We start from the raw sequence: 19,658 nt of genomic DNA on the forward strand, positions 1-19,658 counted from the left end.
TGTTCTCTGTGGTGATGGCTTTATATGTACGTTTCTCTCAAGATAATTAAGATATTTGTATCCAGAAAATGGAAAAGTGCCTGTCTTAATGTATTTTATCTATAACACCTACATAGAATGCAGACATTTTTTTGAGAGAAAGAGAGAGAGAGTGTGTGTGTGTGTGTGTGTGCATGAGCAGGGGGGTGCAGAGGGAGAGAGAGAGAGAATCTTAAGCAGGCTCCACACTCAGCATGGAGCCTGATGTGGGGCTCGATCTCATGACCCTGAGATCATGACCTAAGCTAGAATCAAGAGTTGAAGACTCAACTGACTGAGCCACCCAGGCAGCCCAAGAATGCAGACATTTTAACAGTCTGAGTATGAGATCAGGATCTTGGGGGAAAAAAAAACCCATATTAATAAATTTTTCATTCAGTCTTTCTTCCTCTCTGTATCCACTTGTACCAAAAAGAACCATTGAGAAATAGCCCATGGATTGGAAATTAGCCTGCTGTAAATTGGTTAAATCATTCACTTATTCATTAAATTTATATCAAACAGATATCAACTATTAGATACCGTTCCAGGTGCTGGGGAGTGAGTGAAACAGACAAAAGTTTGTGAGTTCGTGGAACTTATATTCTAGTACAGAGACAGTTGGTAAACAGTATGAGTAGGTAAATGTATAAGATATAAGATCTTTGTAAGTGCTATGAAGAAAAAAAGGAAGGGAAGGAGATATGAAATATTTGGGAGGGTGAAGTTTAGATCAGGTGGACAGGGAAGACATCCACGAGAAAGTGAGTTTTGAGTGCAGACGTGAACGAAATGAGGGAGCCAGCCTCACAGATACCTGGGGGAAGAGCATTTCAGGCAGAGAGAACAGCAACTACAGAAGTGCTGCGGGAGGAGCAGGACTGGCATGTTTGAGCAGGGAGGACAGTTACACTGGAGCACAGTGAACAGGAGGAGGAGTATAGAAGGTGCATGGGAGAGGATATGGGGTGGAGGGTTTCCAGGTTCTAGGTCAGAGTTTGTAGAATTTGACGTCCTATCATGCCCAAAGCAGGTGAGTGTGGGCAGGTAGGAGCTGTTTTGGAATACGCGTGGATGAGACTCTTCATTTCAACTGATGTTTATTGAATACCAGCCACATGGCATGCACTGTGCTATACTCTGGTGGAAGCCCAAAGAAGAACAATAAATATATTTCCCTCAAGTTATTCAGTCTGGTAGAGAAGATGGAAAAGTTAAAAACACTTAAAAATGCTGCACTCTCAACTTCCTTCTGTCAAGTGAGAGTTTTACACAGGTCTGGCCTGGCTGTATTTTTCCTAGAAGCTGAGGGAAGGCTCACAGTGATACATCACGAGACCCCCCTCTCTCAGCAGCATGGAGTGGCTGCCCATTTCCTCACTTCCCCACCTGCAACACAATCTCTCCAGAGAAGAGAAGACACAGTTAGCTATCCGACATTTTCAGTTGCCATGCACAAGTGACAGTGTATCCCATTGCCTTGAAAAGGTTCTTGAATGTTCTTGAAAAGTTGTAGATAAATTGAAATTGGGTCAAAGTGAGCTATATTCAGGATGAATTTCAAGTCATCAGTAATGCCAATAAATCCATCACTTATCATCTTGTGAAATGAGAAAACACCTCACATTGTTTCAGTAAGGCTAAACTTTCCCACCCTGCTAAGTAAGAAATAACCGTAATTAGACACCTCGGTCTGGGAGGACTAATTGCCTTCAGCCTTGCCCAAATTGCTTTGTAGCAGGAGTATAAGATCCTTCCGGCTGACAGGCTAGTGCTGCCTTCTGCATCCGGGTCAGGGGCATATTGATTCTTTTCTTCTTGGTTATTCCTGTTTGTTTTCTTCTAGCTAGCACTTATTTACAGTTTCATACATCAGACTGGCAGGAAGCTTCAAATTTTAACAATTTGTCTTTTTGTGGTGCTGTGTAAGGCAAGATCTCTGATCTGTGTGGTGAGCCTTATCTTTAAATATTGCTAGAGGTGCTACTCTCTTCCTCCAAATTCTTAAAGGGAGGAGTAGCAGAGGAATTTCAGACATCTGTAATCAACCACCATTTGCCCTCTAGTAACAAACTAATTATATTCTTCCCAAATGAAGAATACTCTCATTCCCTCCCAAGGCCCCCAAAGTACTTTTCCCATTGTAGCATTGGTGTCAAGGTCAGGATTTTTTCATCGAAATCAGATCCGCACATGGATGGGATTCCCCAGAGGGCAGTTCCTTGAAAATGGTTTCTCTTAATCTGAAGACCTGTGAACTAAAGAGATAGTTACTGCCCCACCTGCGTTCCCCACTCAATATATGGCAGTGTGCGGGGATAAGATAACTGCTATACACACTTGCATTCAAAATGGTGGAGGAGGACTAGGAGGCACATGGTAGTTACTGGTCCATAGCAATTCTGAAATTGGGCAGGTCACATGCTGCCAGGTCCTTGATTACAGTCTAGTCCTGCTGCCTGAGGATGATTCTCTGAGGGTCTTGTCTCTGCCCTTTGATATTTTGGTTCCATCTTTGAATCAGCCTTCATGAAAAAAAAAAAAAGGCCCATGTTTGCAACTGAATAGCTTTGTCAGTTGGTTTCTTGCTGGTAGAGGATTGGGAGTCTAAAGGCCTCTTTTCATTTTGTATTGTCTGTCTTAGCCCTTCTGATACTGATACAATTCTCTTAAAAACATATGGGTTTCCCGTGACTTATTGGCATTGACTCTGTTAGTCAAAAGTCTCACCTACATATCCCTCCAAGACACATGCTTCTCGGTCTTGAGTCATGTGCAAGGCTACTAGAGAATAAGACCTAAGATGCCCAGAAGTTCTGTTGTTTAACAGAGAAGGTTTATGAAACTTGCTTTAAGAACCTCAAAAAGCCCTCTTTAGAGCTGAAAATTTCTGTGGGGCACCAGCTCACATCTTTCTGAGGTCTTAACACAGACTTTGGGTTTGATCTTCATCTTGACACAATTAAGCATTTCTTGCTTGGAGAATCCTTTTACGAAAGAGGCTGGAAATGAGAAACCATTTCTTTTGAAACCCAGCAAATCCTGGATCTAAACTCCATTAAAAAAAACTGAACAGTATTTTCTTTAATCCATTTCTGTCTCCTTGAATTTTGTTAGAGGTGGCTAGAAGAAGCCAGCTAGCACTTTCAACAATCTGCCCGGAAATCTTAGTCATATCCTCAAGATCATTAGGTACTCTGTTTTTTTTTTCTGTTTTCCACATCATTATAGGCAAGTTTGATAACTGTTCTGCCCATATTTAATTCAGGTGCCCTTTTTTGCAGCCTCCCACACCTTCCCCTCTGTCCTAGTTCTCATCTTCATGAGGCCCTTCCAGCTCTTACTACCCATCTCCTTGAGTCCCTAACAGCCAGTGTTTGCCACTTGGTCCCAAAGCCAATGCAACACATCTTAGATTTTTTAGATAGAATCCCACTTCTGGAAACAAATTTTACTTCAGTTATATACGGCTATATGAAAACTCACCCTAGAACTTAGTGGCTTAAAACCATCACTTTATTTTGCTCATAATTTTGTGGATCTGGAATTTGGAAAGAGCTTGGCTGGATAGTTGGTGCTTGGGGTCTCTTGCAAAGTTGTAGTCAGATGTTGGTAGGGCTATGGTTACCTGACGTAGCTGAACTCCAGAAGGGTCACTCACAAGGCTGACAGTTGATACTGGCTATTGTCTGGGGGCTCAGGTGTGGCTGCCAAACTGAGCATCTATGTATATGGCTTCTCCTGTGTCGTGGTTCCTCACAGCATAGTGGCTCGAGTCTAAGAGGGAATGTCTTGAGAGAGAATGTTCCAAGAGATCCAGATAGTGGCTGTAAAGTTTTTTAGGACTCAGCTTTGGAAGTCCCAGAATATCATTTTGGGTGAATTCTAACAGCTCAAGTTCAATGGGTGGAGCTATTATCCTATCAATGAGAAAAAGAACAAATCATCTGTGGCCCTTTTTAATTTCCCACATTGATTCTCAGAGCCCTCCCAAACTACCCCACTTTGGGGGGAGATATTGGTGACGTGTGCTTTCTGAGGGCAAGTATCTGAAAATTTGGGAGCTTGTTCAGTGGACTCTGTGGTCTAGGGAATGTGCATAAAGAATTCTAATCCAGAGAAGTCTTCTTGCTGGAAGATTTTTGCCCTGAAAATATAAGTTTAGGAAATCTTGCGAAGCTTTACGAGATGCCTTCTTTCTTCTGTAGTTCATTCATATTTCCTGTACTTTGCCATGGACTAATCTGCACATAAATGTTGAAATTGTGTGAATCCTTGTCAGAATGGTCCATTTGTTGACTTCGGCTGTACAGTCCATCCTATTTTATAGTCTTCGCCAGGACTCAGTGACCTTTTAACAGTAGTGTATCAAAATCTTGACCTTTTGTTTTGGAGAGCTGGGTGCTAAGAAGGCTGGAGCAGGAAAACACTGTGGTTATATCCCAAGTGTGAGGGGGTGTGGCAGGCTCCTGAGCTTATGCCAACTATGGAGGCCTACTGGCTCTCAACGTGTATGTTTAGGCAGCCCAGGGCACTTTCAGTAAACCCTTGTCTTTGTCAGACTTTGTGCCATCTTGGGCTCCTGGTCCCCAGTGACTGAGTTCTATCCTACTTCTTAAAAGAGGACCTAACCCTACAATACTTTTTTTTGTATGGTTGCACACTTGGAGCAAACAATAAAGAAGATTCAGGACTTTTCTGAAGCAGGGTGGACATTTGAACTCTAACCCTGAGTGACATTAAAGAAAAGACATGAGTGGAAGTAGAGCTGACTCTAACAGGGATGAAATTAAAGCCAGGAGTCACTTGGGCAAAATTCAAGATCAGCTGCATGCAATGGCTTGGAAACTGAGAAATCACAGCAAAAATCAAAGTCAGTGATTCCCTGTGGTCAACAATAAGCTAGGTTTGGAGGATGAGATGAAGAAAGAGGCAAACAGGCAGATGTTTGTTATGGCTAGGAGCAAACTGAAGTTCTGTGGATCAGGAGGGCAACGTGGTGAAAGGCAATCACATTTAGGAAGGCCGAATGGACAAGTGTAGGTGATTTGAAGGGATTGCCTTACTACAAGGGTGGTGTAGTGGTGTCAGCTCACTCTCATCAACTGGTAATTGCTTTTCAGAGTGCTATGTTGAGAACAAGTCAGGCCATGTTTGGTATGTGTGTGAAAGGGTGCCATGATTGATGGCCAACATCTGCCACGGTGCTGAGGCTGGGTAGTGTCGGCAGCCTACGTGCCATGTGGTTGTCATCTGTGGCCAAGCTGATGAAGAGGAGGCTGGCACATGAACTTCAGGATGTGATCTTGGAAAGCTCTCTAGTGAGCAACAAAGCAGGCTAGATGAAAGGGCGTGGAATTAGAAACTAATTGAACAGGAATGATTTACCCCTTATCAAGGTAACAGTTCATGTATCTCAAAGTCCCTTTATGATGAGTTCTGGAGGCCAGAAATGAAAACTTCTCAGAGTTTACTAACACCAGAGCTTTTCATGAACTATGGCCATTTAACCACTGGCCTCTGGGATTTTTTGGCCTTTTCTTCCACTGATGTTTTTAACTTGGCTAACCCCACCTGTCTCCGTCCCTCAATTTTTTCTTGGTCATAGGATGACTTGGGACTTCTTCATTTACAGTACTTGGTTCCCTCTGCTATGAGGGCAGGTGGATGAAAGCAACCTCCTATAACAACTCGCCGGGCAGGGGTGTGTTTGGTGATATGGGAAAATGTGTAGTTCCAGAAACTACGTTAAGCAGGTTTTGATATGGCACCTGGTGAGAGTATCCCCTTCTACCACTGTTAAAAATTGGGAATGTTTGCTATTCCCAGGCTCCTTTGATGATATATCCAGAACTACGGGGTGTTTCATCTAGTTCAGACCCGAACATAAGCAAGCAAACATATCTGAATGCATTTGACTGTGGGGAAAAGAAAAAGGACCTTGGCCTTGTACTTCATGCCTGGGCTTACGATGGCCTCTGGATCTGGACCTGTAGGTGTTGAAAAGGAGTATATGGAACAGGGCGTAGAGTTTGTAGCCAATTTCCTTTGCATTTTTGCTCAGTAGCCATGTAAAGCAGCCTGGCATGGCATCCAAATGAAAGGAAATTCCCCATTCCATGCCATGAAGTTCTCTTGGAATATTTTCTTCACTAGTTTATGCACATTCATTCTTGAACACCTGGGTGGGAAAATCAAGCTGATGCTCAGCTCTTGTGCACTTGCTGTTGTCCCAAATCTGTCTGCTGGATAAGGTCCTTGTCTTTTAGACTACCACATTGCATTTTGGGGTATAGGCTAGAAGATATCATATGCCCATGCAATCTGTTCTAACTAAATTATTGTAAAAATTTTTTGAAAAAAGACCCATTTGATTTGATTAAACAGAGTTTTGGCAAATAACATCATAGAGCTATAATGAAGCTATAATGAGGCTATATGGAAGTCCATGTGGTAGAGCAATTATATTTGTAGGAGGAGATGGGGAATGACACAAGGAGGTGGTATTTAGAAAGAGATTTCGAGGATGAGTGGGATTTTAACAAATAGAAATGTTGGTGGAGTTTGAGAGAGAATCAAAGGTGTGGACATAGTAGCCATTATATTTGGTTTTGTTTGAATAGGTTAAGAGTCTGTGTGGTAAAGAATTAGGAGAAAAGACAGGAAAGATTTTTAAGAATTGTGGAGAGATTTGAATGTCAGTTTGGGTATTTGTTTTTAATTTGGTAAGTTATGGGGAGGTACTAAATTCTTTAAAGCCTAACTGTAATATTATCAGAGTTGGGAAACGACAGGCTTTAAGTAGAGTTCATCTGAAATGGGCCACTCTGTTTATGAGGATTTTTATCTATATAAGCACATAAATATGTACATATAAATTTCCACAGCCAAAGGAAAAGGCTATATTTTATGGCATAAAATTATATATTTTTGGCTCTGACTCAGCAGTCATAAAATCTAACTATTTCCAAGCATAAGAAAGATGGAAAACACTCTTTATAACATCTTAAATAATTGTGTGGAGGCCAATCCCGTGGCCCTTGTGCATAAGTAGCTCACACTGAATTTTAGGGGAGTTTTTAAAATACATTTCAGCATTAAGTTTGGGCCTAGAAACAGACCATATATCTAATAGGTAACTTCTCTGTGAACTTCCAGCCCTACTACCTACAATGAAATGTTCATACATGCATTTAAATGCAACTGTTAAGAAGAACTTGAACCTTTTCCTATGTCTGTTGACTAATAAAACAAACTTCCCAAACTAAGCCCAAAGGGAACGAAGTGCAATATCTATGTATAACTTTCAGCTTCCCGGTTAAAGGAGATGACTAGAAGTCACACAGGACTCTCTGTTAAGGAAGCATTGATATTTGATCTTGTCATGCAAAAGTTATGGTTGTGCTTTGAACACTGGGTAATGTCATCACTAATAAAAATTAGTGTGACCTAAGCTGTTAATCCAGGGCAGAAAAGTTGGAGTCATGCAGAATCTGGTGAACATTAGCAAGGGTTATCTTACTAAGTGTTCTTAGGAAGACAAGACTTGAAGTATAGTAGTGGGATTCAGTTTCCGTGGTTTCAGTTACCCGTGGTCAGCTGTGGTCTGGAAGCAGATGGTCTTTTTTTCTGAGGAATCGTTAGAAAGTCAGTAGTAACCTAGCACTGTGTCCTAGTGCCTATGTCATTCATCTCAGTCACCTCATCATGCAGGCATTTTATCATCTCACATTGTTGCAAGAAGACTGTACTCATACAGTACAGAAAATACTTGGAGTGAGAGAGAGGCCACATTCACATAACTTTTCTGACAGTATTATGTTACAATTGTCTGTTTTATCATTATGGTTGTTAATGTCTTACTGTGCCTGATTTATAAATTAATCTTTATCACAGATACGTATGGATAGTAAAAAGCAGTATATAATTAAAGTTTGGTCCTATCTGTGGTTTCAGGCATCTGCTAGGTTTCTTGAGACATACCCCTGCAGATAAGGGGAGACTACCATACTTTTATTGATTTAACATTAAATTTTTTGATGTAACATAACAGAGAGGCAAGGTTTTCTTGCTTTTTTTCTTCCAAGTTTCAAGATTAAGCCAGACTATTAACATCAGCCAGAGGATATTGAGATTAGTCAACATTTGAGTTCTGCTGTAGTATCTTTGCCTAGTTTGCAAAATAGATGAATATATGGAAAATGATCAGTCTAATAGATACATCCAGATCTTTTAAGACTGTCTTAACTGTTCTAGTTTTTTTAAATTTCTTAGTTCTAGGTAGGTGGTAAACTGAGGGCTAGGGAGGAGAGACCAGTTTTTATTTTTTTATTATTATTTTTTATTATGTTATGTTAATCACCATACATCACATCATTAGTTTTTGATGTAGTGTTCCATGATTCATTGTTTGTGCATAACACCCAGTGCTCCATGCAGGACATGCCCTCTTTAATACCCATCACCAGGCTAACCCATCCCCCCACCCCCCTCCCCTCTAGAACCCTCAGTTTGTTTCTCAGAGTCCATTGTCTCTCATGGTTCATCTCCCTCTCCGATTTCCCCCCCTTCATTCTTCCCCTCCTGCTCTCTTTTTCTTCTTCTTCTTCTTCTTTTTTTTTTTTTTTTAACATATAATGTATTATTTGCTTCAGAGATACAGGTCTGTGATTCATCAGTCTTACACAATTCACAGTGCTCACCATAGCACATATTCTCCCCAATGTCTATCACCCAGCCACCCCATCCTTCCCACCCCCCACCACTCCAGCAAACCTCAGTTTGTTTCCTGAGATTGAGAATTCCTCATATCAGTGAGGTCATATGATACATGTCTTTCTCTGATTGACTTATTTCGCTCAGCATAACACCCTCCAGTTCCGTCCACGTCGTTGCAAGTGGCAAGATTTCATTCCTTTTGATGGCTGCATAATATTCCATTGTATATCTATACCACATCTTCTTTATCCATTCATCTGTCGATGGACATCTTGGCTCTTTCCACAGTTTGGCTATCGTGGACACTGCTGCTATAAACATCGGGGTGCATGTACCCCTCCGGGTCCCTACGTTTGTATCTTTGGGGTAAATACCCAGTAGTGCAATTGCTGGATCGTATGGTAGCTCTATTTTCAACTTTTTGAGGAACCTCCACACTGTTTTCCAGAGTGGCTGCACCAGCTTGCATTCCCACCAACAGGGTCGGAGGGTTCCCCTTGGGGAGACCAGTTTTTAAATCCTGATAGGCATGTAGAACATGGTGAAAGCATAAAATTGGGCAAAATCTGTTGTTTGCCAAGAAGGAGTTTTACAATACTGTCTCCTTCAGAGTAATGGGAGTAAGTTTGTCAGGCTTCAAAGTCAGGCAAAGGAGAGGGTCAAAGTTAAGGCAGTAAGGCGAGAGGATGGGTCATGGTCACGGGGGGGGGGGGGTGGCAGCATTCAAGGCCAAGTGTCCCATGTCAGCAAAACTTCAGGCTGGCCAAGCAGCTTGTAACAGGATAGTTGATGTTACGAAGGGGACTGTGAAGGGGATTTTTGTTTCAAAAAACCCCCTTTCCTGAAATGTGAGCCTCTTTATCCTACACAATTGAGAATTTTTCTTCTTTGACTGTATCCTGTCCCTAAAGTAAAAACATCAGTTTCTTTTGCAACTCTGTCATCTCAATTCATGCTTAACTGAATACTTTCAGGAACTAGTCATAGAATCACTTCAAAATGACCAAAAAACCCACCGAGACCAGGTGTTATAAGTGTGTGTGTGTGTGTGTGTGTGTGTGTGTGTGTTAGCTGAGGTTGAGGGTGGTGTGTGATGAGGCAGAGAGGGACAACCTAGAGGAGGTCTGGCTTTCATACTGTTATTCACTCAGAGATACCCCTCTTTGATCTCTTATGTATCCAGATCCCAAGTACCATCACTTTCAAAGACAGTGCTTGGTTCCTTTGCTTGAAAACTGTCTGAGATCTATTGCTCAGAGGCTATTGCATTTGAAGACTTAACTAATCTCAAGGTTGTTTTTTTTTTTTCTGTAGTCGTTGAAAGAAAACATATGTGGTTGCAAATTAGGGGTGTTGCCTTGATGTTTAATTTTTTTTTTCTTAAAGATTTTATTTATTTATTTGAGACAGAGAGAATGAGAGACAGCATGAGAGGGAGGAGGGTCAGAGGGAGAAGCAGACTCCCTGCCGAGCAGGGAGCCCGATGCGGGACTCGATCCCGGGACTCCAGGATCATGACCTGAGCCGAAGGCAGTCGCTTAACCAACTGAGCCACCCAGGCGCCCCTGATGTTTAATTTTTACACAGCAAATGAATTTACTACAATCTGGTTCGGTCACTGATTTAGTTCTTAAAGTGATAATTATATGGTATCAAGGTTTATTTTATTTATGTAGAAAGTGAAATAAAGTGAAGGTGAGCATTTCTATTAGTTTCTACTTCATGAAACCTCTCCTCCTTCCGCTTAGGAGACTCCAAGTTCACACAGCCTAATAACTTCACATGCTTGGAAATCACCAGCCGGAAAAAAAGAGATTTGGGACTAGGGGTGGCTAGTGGGATGGGGCAGGTGCTGGGCTGCTTGGCTACCTGTGGGTTGGGGAGGATGTCTAAGCAGGAGACCAGTGCACAGAATATGTTACCATGGAGACAGGCCAGTGTTCTTGTAGGAGTCAGCATCAGGGAAGACCAGCGAGGTGGTGTCTATTCCAACCAGCCAAGTTGTCCAAGGGAGAGCAGTCAGCATCGGTCCAGGCTGACTCCAGGCTTTAGGGAGGACCCATGCACATGGCCAGCATTCAGGAGCCCGGCAGAATATTCAGACCATTCTGATTAAGGCTTGGGAAGTGAATAGCTCAACCCAAATCCTGGCCCCACCACTTACAGCCCTGACCAAGTTATTTAATCTCTCTTTACTTTCTGTAAAGCCAGTAAAAATGAGATAGAGCCTACCTTACAGGGTTATTGTGATGATAAAAATAGTAATGCACTTAGCACATGCCTGAACCACACTAAGAATGCAACATATGATAGCTTTTATACAAAATTGGTTATTAGGGTTATGCCTAGAGCAATGTGGGGATTTGATTATAGGAACAAAGAGTTCAGTTCCTGGAGTCAGGCTACCTGTCAGCAAGAGACAAGAAGAATGATGACTATGACATGACATCTAGCCTTGCTGGATTGCCCCTGTCTAGGGGTCAGGATGGATATCATGCTTCGGATGGAACTGATTTGCTGGTGGGTCTGATGGGGTGTCTTTGGGAATGAGAGTGTCACAGGGACTAGGAGCTCGATGGAAGAGTGCACTTACTTTAATTGTCCAGCTGAATTCACACGGAACCCATAATCCTTCAAAAGCTCTTTGCCAGAGAGTAACCCGTTCTGTGAACTTTCCCCAAGATTTGTTTCTCACCACAGAAGCCTCCTCTGTAAGGGAGAGTTTTACGATGACTCTCAAACCATAGAGTTTATATAATTGTTTTTTATTGCAAAATTTGAAAAGATCAGATAGGAAACATATCATGAATAGGAAGAATGCTCCTTTCCATCACACGATGATGTCACTCTTTTCTTCTACTTCTCCTTCCACTGAAGCCCAGTGCCACCCAACACCTGCTGCTCCAGAGTCTCTCTTATCTCTCTTTCCACTTCAAGCCACTCCAGTTCTCTGACTTCAAGACCTTGCTTGGGGACTAGGCAGCTGATAAGCTAGTCATGTCTCACTCTCATAGAGCCTGTTTTATCATTGATAAAGTGTATTGCCCCTTCAGTCTTATGTATGTCTCCCTCCTCGACATGGTGACAGGCAGGGATCTTCTCTGTGGACTGCATGAGGTCATGAGGCTCAGTTAGTTAACTGCCCAAGGCCAGTCAGCGGGGAAATGATAGACCCAAGTCTAGAAGCCAGGTTTTTGGAATGCAAGGTTGGTGACTTTTTCCACTCTCCCATGTTGACTGCAAGCTGATGGGGGCTGCTCTTTGCTCCCCTCCCATTTCATTCGTGTATTAAACAGTGGCTTTCAGAGCTTTTGCCGGTTGCCTAGGCACTCACTAGGTAACCAGCACTCACCCCCCCCCCCCCAGGTGCTCTACACCACAACGGTTCACAGCGGTGGAGGGGACAAAAACGACAGTTTTGTCTTTGACTTTGTTTTCCTTTTGGCTCAAAGATAAAGCATGTGACAGATGTACAGCTGTGAACCTTAAAAAGGAGTAAGCGCTGAAGGCAGAGCAGTGTCTGAGAGCATGCTTGGGGTGCAGAGCCCTGCTCCAGGCATAGTTGTTGTATATTATTATGGACGACATCCAGGATCAGAGCCAATAGTGATTTTTTTTTTTTTTGCAAAATAAGTCAGATCAGGTTCCTTCTCTGCTCAGGACCCACCAGAGACTGTCATCTCTCTGCTCACATTCCCTCTCATTTTCCAGTGCTCCACCCTGTTCTCCCCTCTGCTCTGCCTCGACCCCTTGGGTCTGCTTGCTGTTTCTTGAACAGAGCAGATATGCAGGCACCTCAAGACCTTTTACGCTTGGTGTTTCTTCCGGGAATGCTGAAGAGATTACACTTCCTTCTTTGGGCATGAAGACATGCCACTTGAGGACTGTGAGTCAGGGAGTGGCATCCGTCACCTGTGTAATCCATTCTTTGACATAAATACCATCATGTCATTCCCCTTTCAGAAACCTGTCGCTGCCTCCCATTGCAGCATGACATCCATACCCCCATGAACTGGCTGAAGAGCTTTCCATCTCCTCTTGGCTTCATGTTCTAGCAATGCCCATGGAGGGAGGGTGGCTGAGGGAGGATGCTTTAGCCCTGTACCCTCCATCAACATCCCACTTCCTCCAAGCAAGCCCAAATGAATGTGTAATAAACTTATAAAAACTGTGCGCTTATGTGCAACCCAAGCTTTGAGACAGATCTCCAACCCACACCTTCCAGATTGAGTCCTTAAACCCATTCAACAGAGAATGGCTGGAGCCATGCTGGACAGCATAATTTGGAATCTCCTACTCACAGCCAATTTTCCCCTCTGCCGAGAGAACCCTTTCTTCTTTTTTATTTTATTTTATTTTTCCCAGTTTTATTGAGATAAAATTGGCATATTAACATTGTATAAGTTTAAGGTGTACAACATAATGATTTGTTGTATGTATATAGTGGGAAATTATTACTACCATAATTTTAGTTTATACATATATCATCTCATATAGTTACAATTCTGTTTTGGTGGTAAGAACTTTTTAAGGTCTACTCTCTTAGTAACTTTCAAATATACAATACTATATTGTTAATTATAGTCACCAGGCTGTACACTACATTCCCACAACTTCTTTATCTTACAACTGGAAGTTCGTACCCTTTGACCATCTTCACCGATTTCTTCAGCTCTGGCAACCACCAGTCTGGTCTCTGTTTCTGTGAGTTCTATATTTTTATATTCCCCACATATAAATGAGATCATACAGTATTTGTCTTTCTCTGTATTTCCCTTAGTATAATGCCTTCAAGGTTCATCCATGTTGCTGCAAAAGGTGGGATTTCCTTCCTTTTTTATGGCAGAACATACATATATATACATATATGTATATATATATATGTATATGTATATATCTCTGTGTATGTATAATCAATCAATCACATTTTCTTTATCCATTCATCCACTGATGGACACTTAGATTGTTTCCATGTCTTGGTTATTGTAAATAAAGCTACAGTGAACATGAGGGCACAGATATCTCTTCAAGATGGTGATTTCATTTCTTTAAGATATAAATATATACCCAAAAGTGTTTTTTCCATGCTGGCTATCCCACTTTACATTCCCACCAACAGTGTACAAGGGTTCCCTTTTCTCTACTTCCTTTCCAGAACTTGTTATCTCTTATCTTATGATAGCCATTCTAACAAGTGTGTGGTGATAGCTCACTGTGGTTTGGTTTGCATTTTTGTGAAGATTAGTTATTTTGAGCATCTTTTCCTCTATCTGTTGCTCATTTGAGTATCTTCTTGGCAAAAATGTCTGCTTAGATCCTTTGCCCATTTTTAAATTGGATTATTTGTTTTTTCCTATTGACTTGTATGGGTTTCTCATGTATTTTGCATATTAACCCCTTATCAGATATGTGGTTTGCAAATATTTTCTCCCATTTCATAGGTTGTCTTTTCATTTTGTTGACTCTGCAGATGCTTTTTACTTTGATATAGTCCCACTGGTTTATCTTTGCTTTTGTTACTGTGGTTGCGGTGTCCTATCCATAAAATTGTTGCCAAGACCAGTGTCAAGGAGATTTTCCCCTATGTTTTCTTCTAGGAGTTTTATGGTTTCAGGTCTTCCTTTTAAGTCTTTAATTCACTTTGCGTTAATTTTTGTGAATGATGTAAGATAGGGGTCTAGTTTTCTTCTTTTACATGTGAATACCCAGTTTTTCCAGCACCATTTCAACTGGGAGGTGCAGAGAAGAGACAGGAGGTCATTTCATTAGCCCAGGCAACACATAATGGAAACCCAAACTAGGGAAGTGGCAGGTCATACTCTATGGGCCCCTGTTTCCGCATCTCCAAAAGAGGGGTTTTAACACTATCTATGTCATAGGATTGTTGTGAGGGTATATTGTCCTGAGAACTCAACACCTATTTTTATTTTGCAAATACTAGCAGCAATCCTGTATAGTGGTAAAAAGCACAGCACAGTTCTGTGCTGTGCTGCCAACATTGACTCCCCATTCCCAGAGTTGGTTGAACTTCAGCAAGTCTCCTAACCTCTTTGTGCCTTGGTTTTTACATCTTCAAAAGGGAAATAATGATAGCGCTTAATTCATGAGGTTGTTGTAAGACTTATATGACTTAATGCTTGTATAGTGTTTAGACCTGGCATGTAGTAATGTCTTAATAAACATTGGTTTAAAATACACACACAGACACATACAAACATGCGCGTGCATGCGTGAGGAGCTTGGGTGGTTCAGTCAGTTGAGTGACTGACTCTTCTTGATTTTGGCTCAGGTCATGATCTCACCATTGGGAGATCAAGCCCCATCGGGGCTCCATGCTCAGTGTGGAGTCTGCTTGTCCCTCTCCCTCTTCTCCTTCCCCTGCTCAAGTGTGCTCGCTCTCTCAAATAAATAAATAAATAAAATCCTAAAAAAATATACACACACAAGTGGAAAGAAAAATTATTGAGGTAAAAGTCAACATGACTTTATAACTAAGTGAATGTGGGTGTGTGTGTATTTGTTGGCATGGGAGGTAGAGTAAGGTAGGAGACAAAAATCTGAGATAAATTGGTTTGGAGACCTTATGAGTGCAGATAATGATAACTTGACTCAAGATTGGAGCAAATAAGCTAGAATAAATTTGAAGTTGGACCAATATTTAATTCAAGTTTTTATCTAGTAAGTTTGAAGTGGTGATGGGTATCTATATATTCAGGGTAAGTAAGGGGGTTGGGATTTCAGATCTAGAATTTATAATTTAGAAATTATCAGCATCTAAGTACTAAAAGTAATAATAGTTGATATTTTTTGAAAACTAAGAGCACTGTACTGCACATTTAAAATATATTATCTCACTTAATCCTCTCAGCATCTCTAGGGCATAGGTACTTTGATCAGCCACATCTCAGATGGGGAACACTGAGGCACAGAGCAGATAAGTAATTTGTCCCAGGTCACCTGATTAAGTGGTCAAGCAAGAGTTTGACTCCAGGCAATTTTATTCTGTCGCCTACACTCTTTATTCTTTTTGGACTGTCTCCACAGCAAAGGCAGAAGCTATGAGGTTGGTCAAAAAAAGCATGGTGAGAAAGAGAATGTGTCCAATAGCAATGTTTTTGACCTAACCATCCACACTCTTTCACCTGGGGCTTTCTCATTTGCCAACAGGTTCCTCTTTGCAAAACAAATAGTAAGGGTTCAATGGTTGTTGGGTGAGAGAATGTGTAATTGGATGTTAGAGGTTCTGGCTTTGTGGCCATAAAGTAAACCCTCAGGCCAGGGTTCAACTGCCAGACCTTGTCCTAGCAGCAAGGCACTCAGAGCCCTAGTTCGCAAGGAAAACTGGATGCATCAGAATCACCTGGGATGGTTACTCATAAACAGAATCCCAATTCCCAGCCCTGACCTGCTGTACAGCGAATCAGGGTCAGCCTTGGCACACTGTGTCTTTAATAAATGCCTGGGAGATTGTGAGGGGCAACCAGTTGGTTACCCACTACTCTGACCCACCAAGATTACTGGAATTGAAATGAAAAGAATGATATTGGTTTTCTTGTGAGTTTTAAACCAGCTATGAAGGTGATTTTAAAAGAGGAATTCCCAAAATGTTTGGAGCAATCACAGGATCGCTGAGGTAATTACATAGCCTCCCCAAGTGACTATTTTGTAGGGAAATGCTTATTTGGATTTGTAGTTTCTGATGTGTTTAATAAATACCACTTTCATTACTAAAAGAGCCTCACTTCATAAATGTGGTTTTTCTGGATAAAAAGGAAAACATAGAGGAGCAGAGCATTCATCCGATATTATTACTGTGTATTCTTCACTTCATTGTTACTCTTGAGTTTGGAGAGGAATTGGTCAGTTGGGTCATTTTCTGAGCTCCGCAGACCATCATCATCCCTGCTTATGCTTGAATTGTTCACAGCACTTTGACCTTTACAGAGAACAGCTCTACATTGATGCCAAGTGTTGTTATTATATAGCGGAGCCCTTGTGAAATGGTGGGGGAGGATCCAACTAACACCTGGGCTAGAGGCTGATTTCCATTAGAATTCTCTAGAAGCTTTCTCAGAATATGATTTAACTTATGGAGAATCTAAATTCAGGCAATGATTAACATTGTTATATCTGGGTCTTGCTGAATTTTTATATCTTGGCTCGGTCAGTTTTGGTAGATGGAAAATAGTTTCCTGGCCTGGTACATTAGGCCTTGGCGCAATTAATTAATGGCTAGCCATGTTTATATTAGGTTTCCCAGATACAGTTGGAAACATCTGCCATGTCTACTTTATCTCACAATAATTACATAGAAAATTAAAAAGAATCAATTCCAGTTTAACAATCTTTTTGCTTAACCAATTTTTTGCTCTGCTTATAGGTCTAATTGCTTTAATTCTAATTTTATTTTTCTATAAGGTAAGGATCATATCCACTTCATTAGGTTGTATTCTAAGGATAACTACAACTAGAAAAGATATCCTTAAAGGGACCCTAACTATGGAGAAGATACCTTCATTTGAATTTTTTCCATGGACCATTTCTCTTTGACTCTTCCTTCATTCCTTTAACACATATTTGTTGAACACTTACTCCGGGTCAGGTACGCTTCTAGCTGCTGGAGATATCACCTTGGGAAAAAACATCATTGGAAAAAGCTCTGCCCTCATAGAGCCCACAGGCAGAGAGAGCGAGGCCTATAGTAGACAAAATAAATGAGTAAACTGTGCACTATATTAGAAGGTGTTAAGGATTATGGGGAAGACAAAGCGGAAAAGCAGGTGGGGAGGACTGGACTGGGGAGAAGAAGGTGGTGTTTCTGTTTTATTTATTTATTTTTAAAGATTTTATTTATTTATTTATTTGAGAGAGAGAGAGAGTGCTTGAGAGTGTGTGAGGGCATGCGCTGGGGAGGAGCAGAGGGAGGAGGCAAGCAGAGTGTCCCTTGAGCACAGAACCCAACATGGGGCTTGATCCCAGGACCCCTGACTCATGGCCTGAGCCGAAATCAAAAGTCCGATGCTCAACCCACTGAGCCACCCAGGCGCCCCTTCTGTTTTAAATAAGGTCCTTGGGGGGGTCCTCTCTGCAAGGGTGACACTTAAATCTTGGGGGTGGGTGAGGAAAATAGTTGCTATTTAATGGCATTCCAAGGGACATTAGTCCTAAGAAATGCTGAGTTTAAAAAGGGTTTCACTGTTCAATCAGTTGGGAAATAATAATTTCTAGATATTTACAGTGCTTGTTAGCATATTAAATAATTTGAAAAGCCTGCTGGAAAGGAACCTATTTAATTCAAGCGTATTTAAAATATTTTCCTTCTTCCCTCCTTCTCTCCTGCCCTTCCTCCTTCCCCAACATGACAGAGCAGCTAGGCCCTAGCTCTGAGCAGTCCTTCAAATGTGGCCAGGACCCCGCCAACTGATAATCGGTAAGGCTTCTGAAGCTGCACGGTCCAGGAAAACTGCCTCCATTCTGGAACCCTGGACACAAGTGTGAGACCCGAATCTGCCACTTTGTCCTTGAGAGACTTGAACTTTTCTTAATTTTGGTTTTATCACTATAAATTGGGCCCAATCATAATATCCACTGTGCAAGGTTGTAGTGAAGAGTAAATAAAACGAGGGGTTAAAGCCCTTTTTAAATGGTAAAGTACTACAAATACAGATGTCTTATGTGCTTTTCTATTTGCTTTTTTGGTACTTAGGATGAGTTGCTCTACTGTTATTACCTTGTCTAGGGTTCATTTATAAAGAGCTTGCCAAAGGAGGGTTGAAGGGGAAGGAGTAAGTATTCTGGGTCTGGGGAAGAGTGAAGAGCTGCTATCCTGGACCAGAATCCCAAACAGATGCCTTATTAGCATCAGGCTCTAATGAGACTGATTCACTGACCAAAGGCCCATTTCTCTACATTAGCCAATGGTTCTCAAACTCTGGGGCACACTGGAATTACTTGGAGTTAAAAAAAAACCGTTGCCTGGCTCCAACCCTCGGACATCCCGATTTAATTGCTGTGGGGCACATACTGCAAATCAAGATTGTTTAAAGCTTCCCAAGTGATTCCAGCTTGCCCCAAAGTTTGGAGATCCCTGGTCTCAGCTAATCCCTGTGATCCTCTTTTTTAGTAGCCTGGTCAAGAGTAAAACTTCCAAGTTGATCATGGCTGTAAATCAATGAATTGGATTCCTTTTTCTTCAGGGAAGGTAAACAGGTTAGAAGAAAAAAAAGGGAGGGAGGAGAATTTGCCTTTTTTTTTTTTTAAATTATGTTAATCACCATACATTACATCATTAGTTTTTGATGTAGTGTTCCATGATTCGTTGTTTGCGTATAACACCCAGTGCTCCATGCAGAACGTGCCCTCTTTAATACCCATCACCAGGCTAACCCATCCCCCCACCCCCCTCCCCTCTAGAACCCTCAGTTTGTTTTTCAGAGTCCATCATCTCTCATGGTTTGTCTCCCCCTCCAAATTGGGTATATGCTATGGTTAGCACTGTGAATTGTATAAGACTGTTGGATCACAGACCTGTACCTCTGAAATAAATAATACATTATATATTAAAAAAAGAAAAGAAGAAGATAGCAGGAGAGGAAGAATGAAGGGGGGAAATAGGAGAATTTGCTTTTATCAGGCACCTGTTTTGAAAGGGCATTCAGCTCTTTTACCCATTATCTCAGTAACTCTGCTACTTAAACATTATGATTCCATTTTAAAGATGCCGTAACTGATCACAGAGAGCTTAAGGTCATTCCTTAGGAATTTGGAACAGGACCTTCGGTTTTGTGTTCTGGGTCCTTTCCACCACTCTGTGACAGCCATTTAGCCTTCCTTCATGTTCCCAGTGCTGTCTCCCACCCTCTTCATCTTCCCTTCTTTAGCTTTCTGGCAAAATGCTGGTATCCAGCATTTATGTATCAATG

This window comes from Mirounga leonina, unplaced genomic scaffold (genome assembly GCF_011800145.1).
Source record: "Mirounga leonina isolate KUSES-001 unplaced genomic scaffold, KU_Mleo_1.0 Mir_154, whole genome shotgun sequence".
NCBI classification, from domain to species: Eukaryota; Metazoa; Chordata; class Mammalia; order Carnivora; family Phocidae; genus Mirounga; species Mirounga leonina.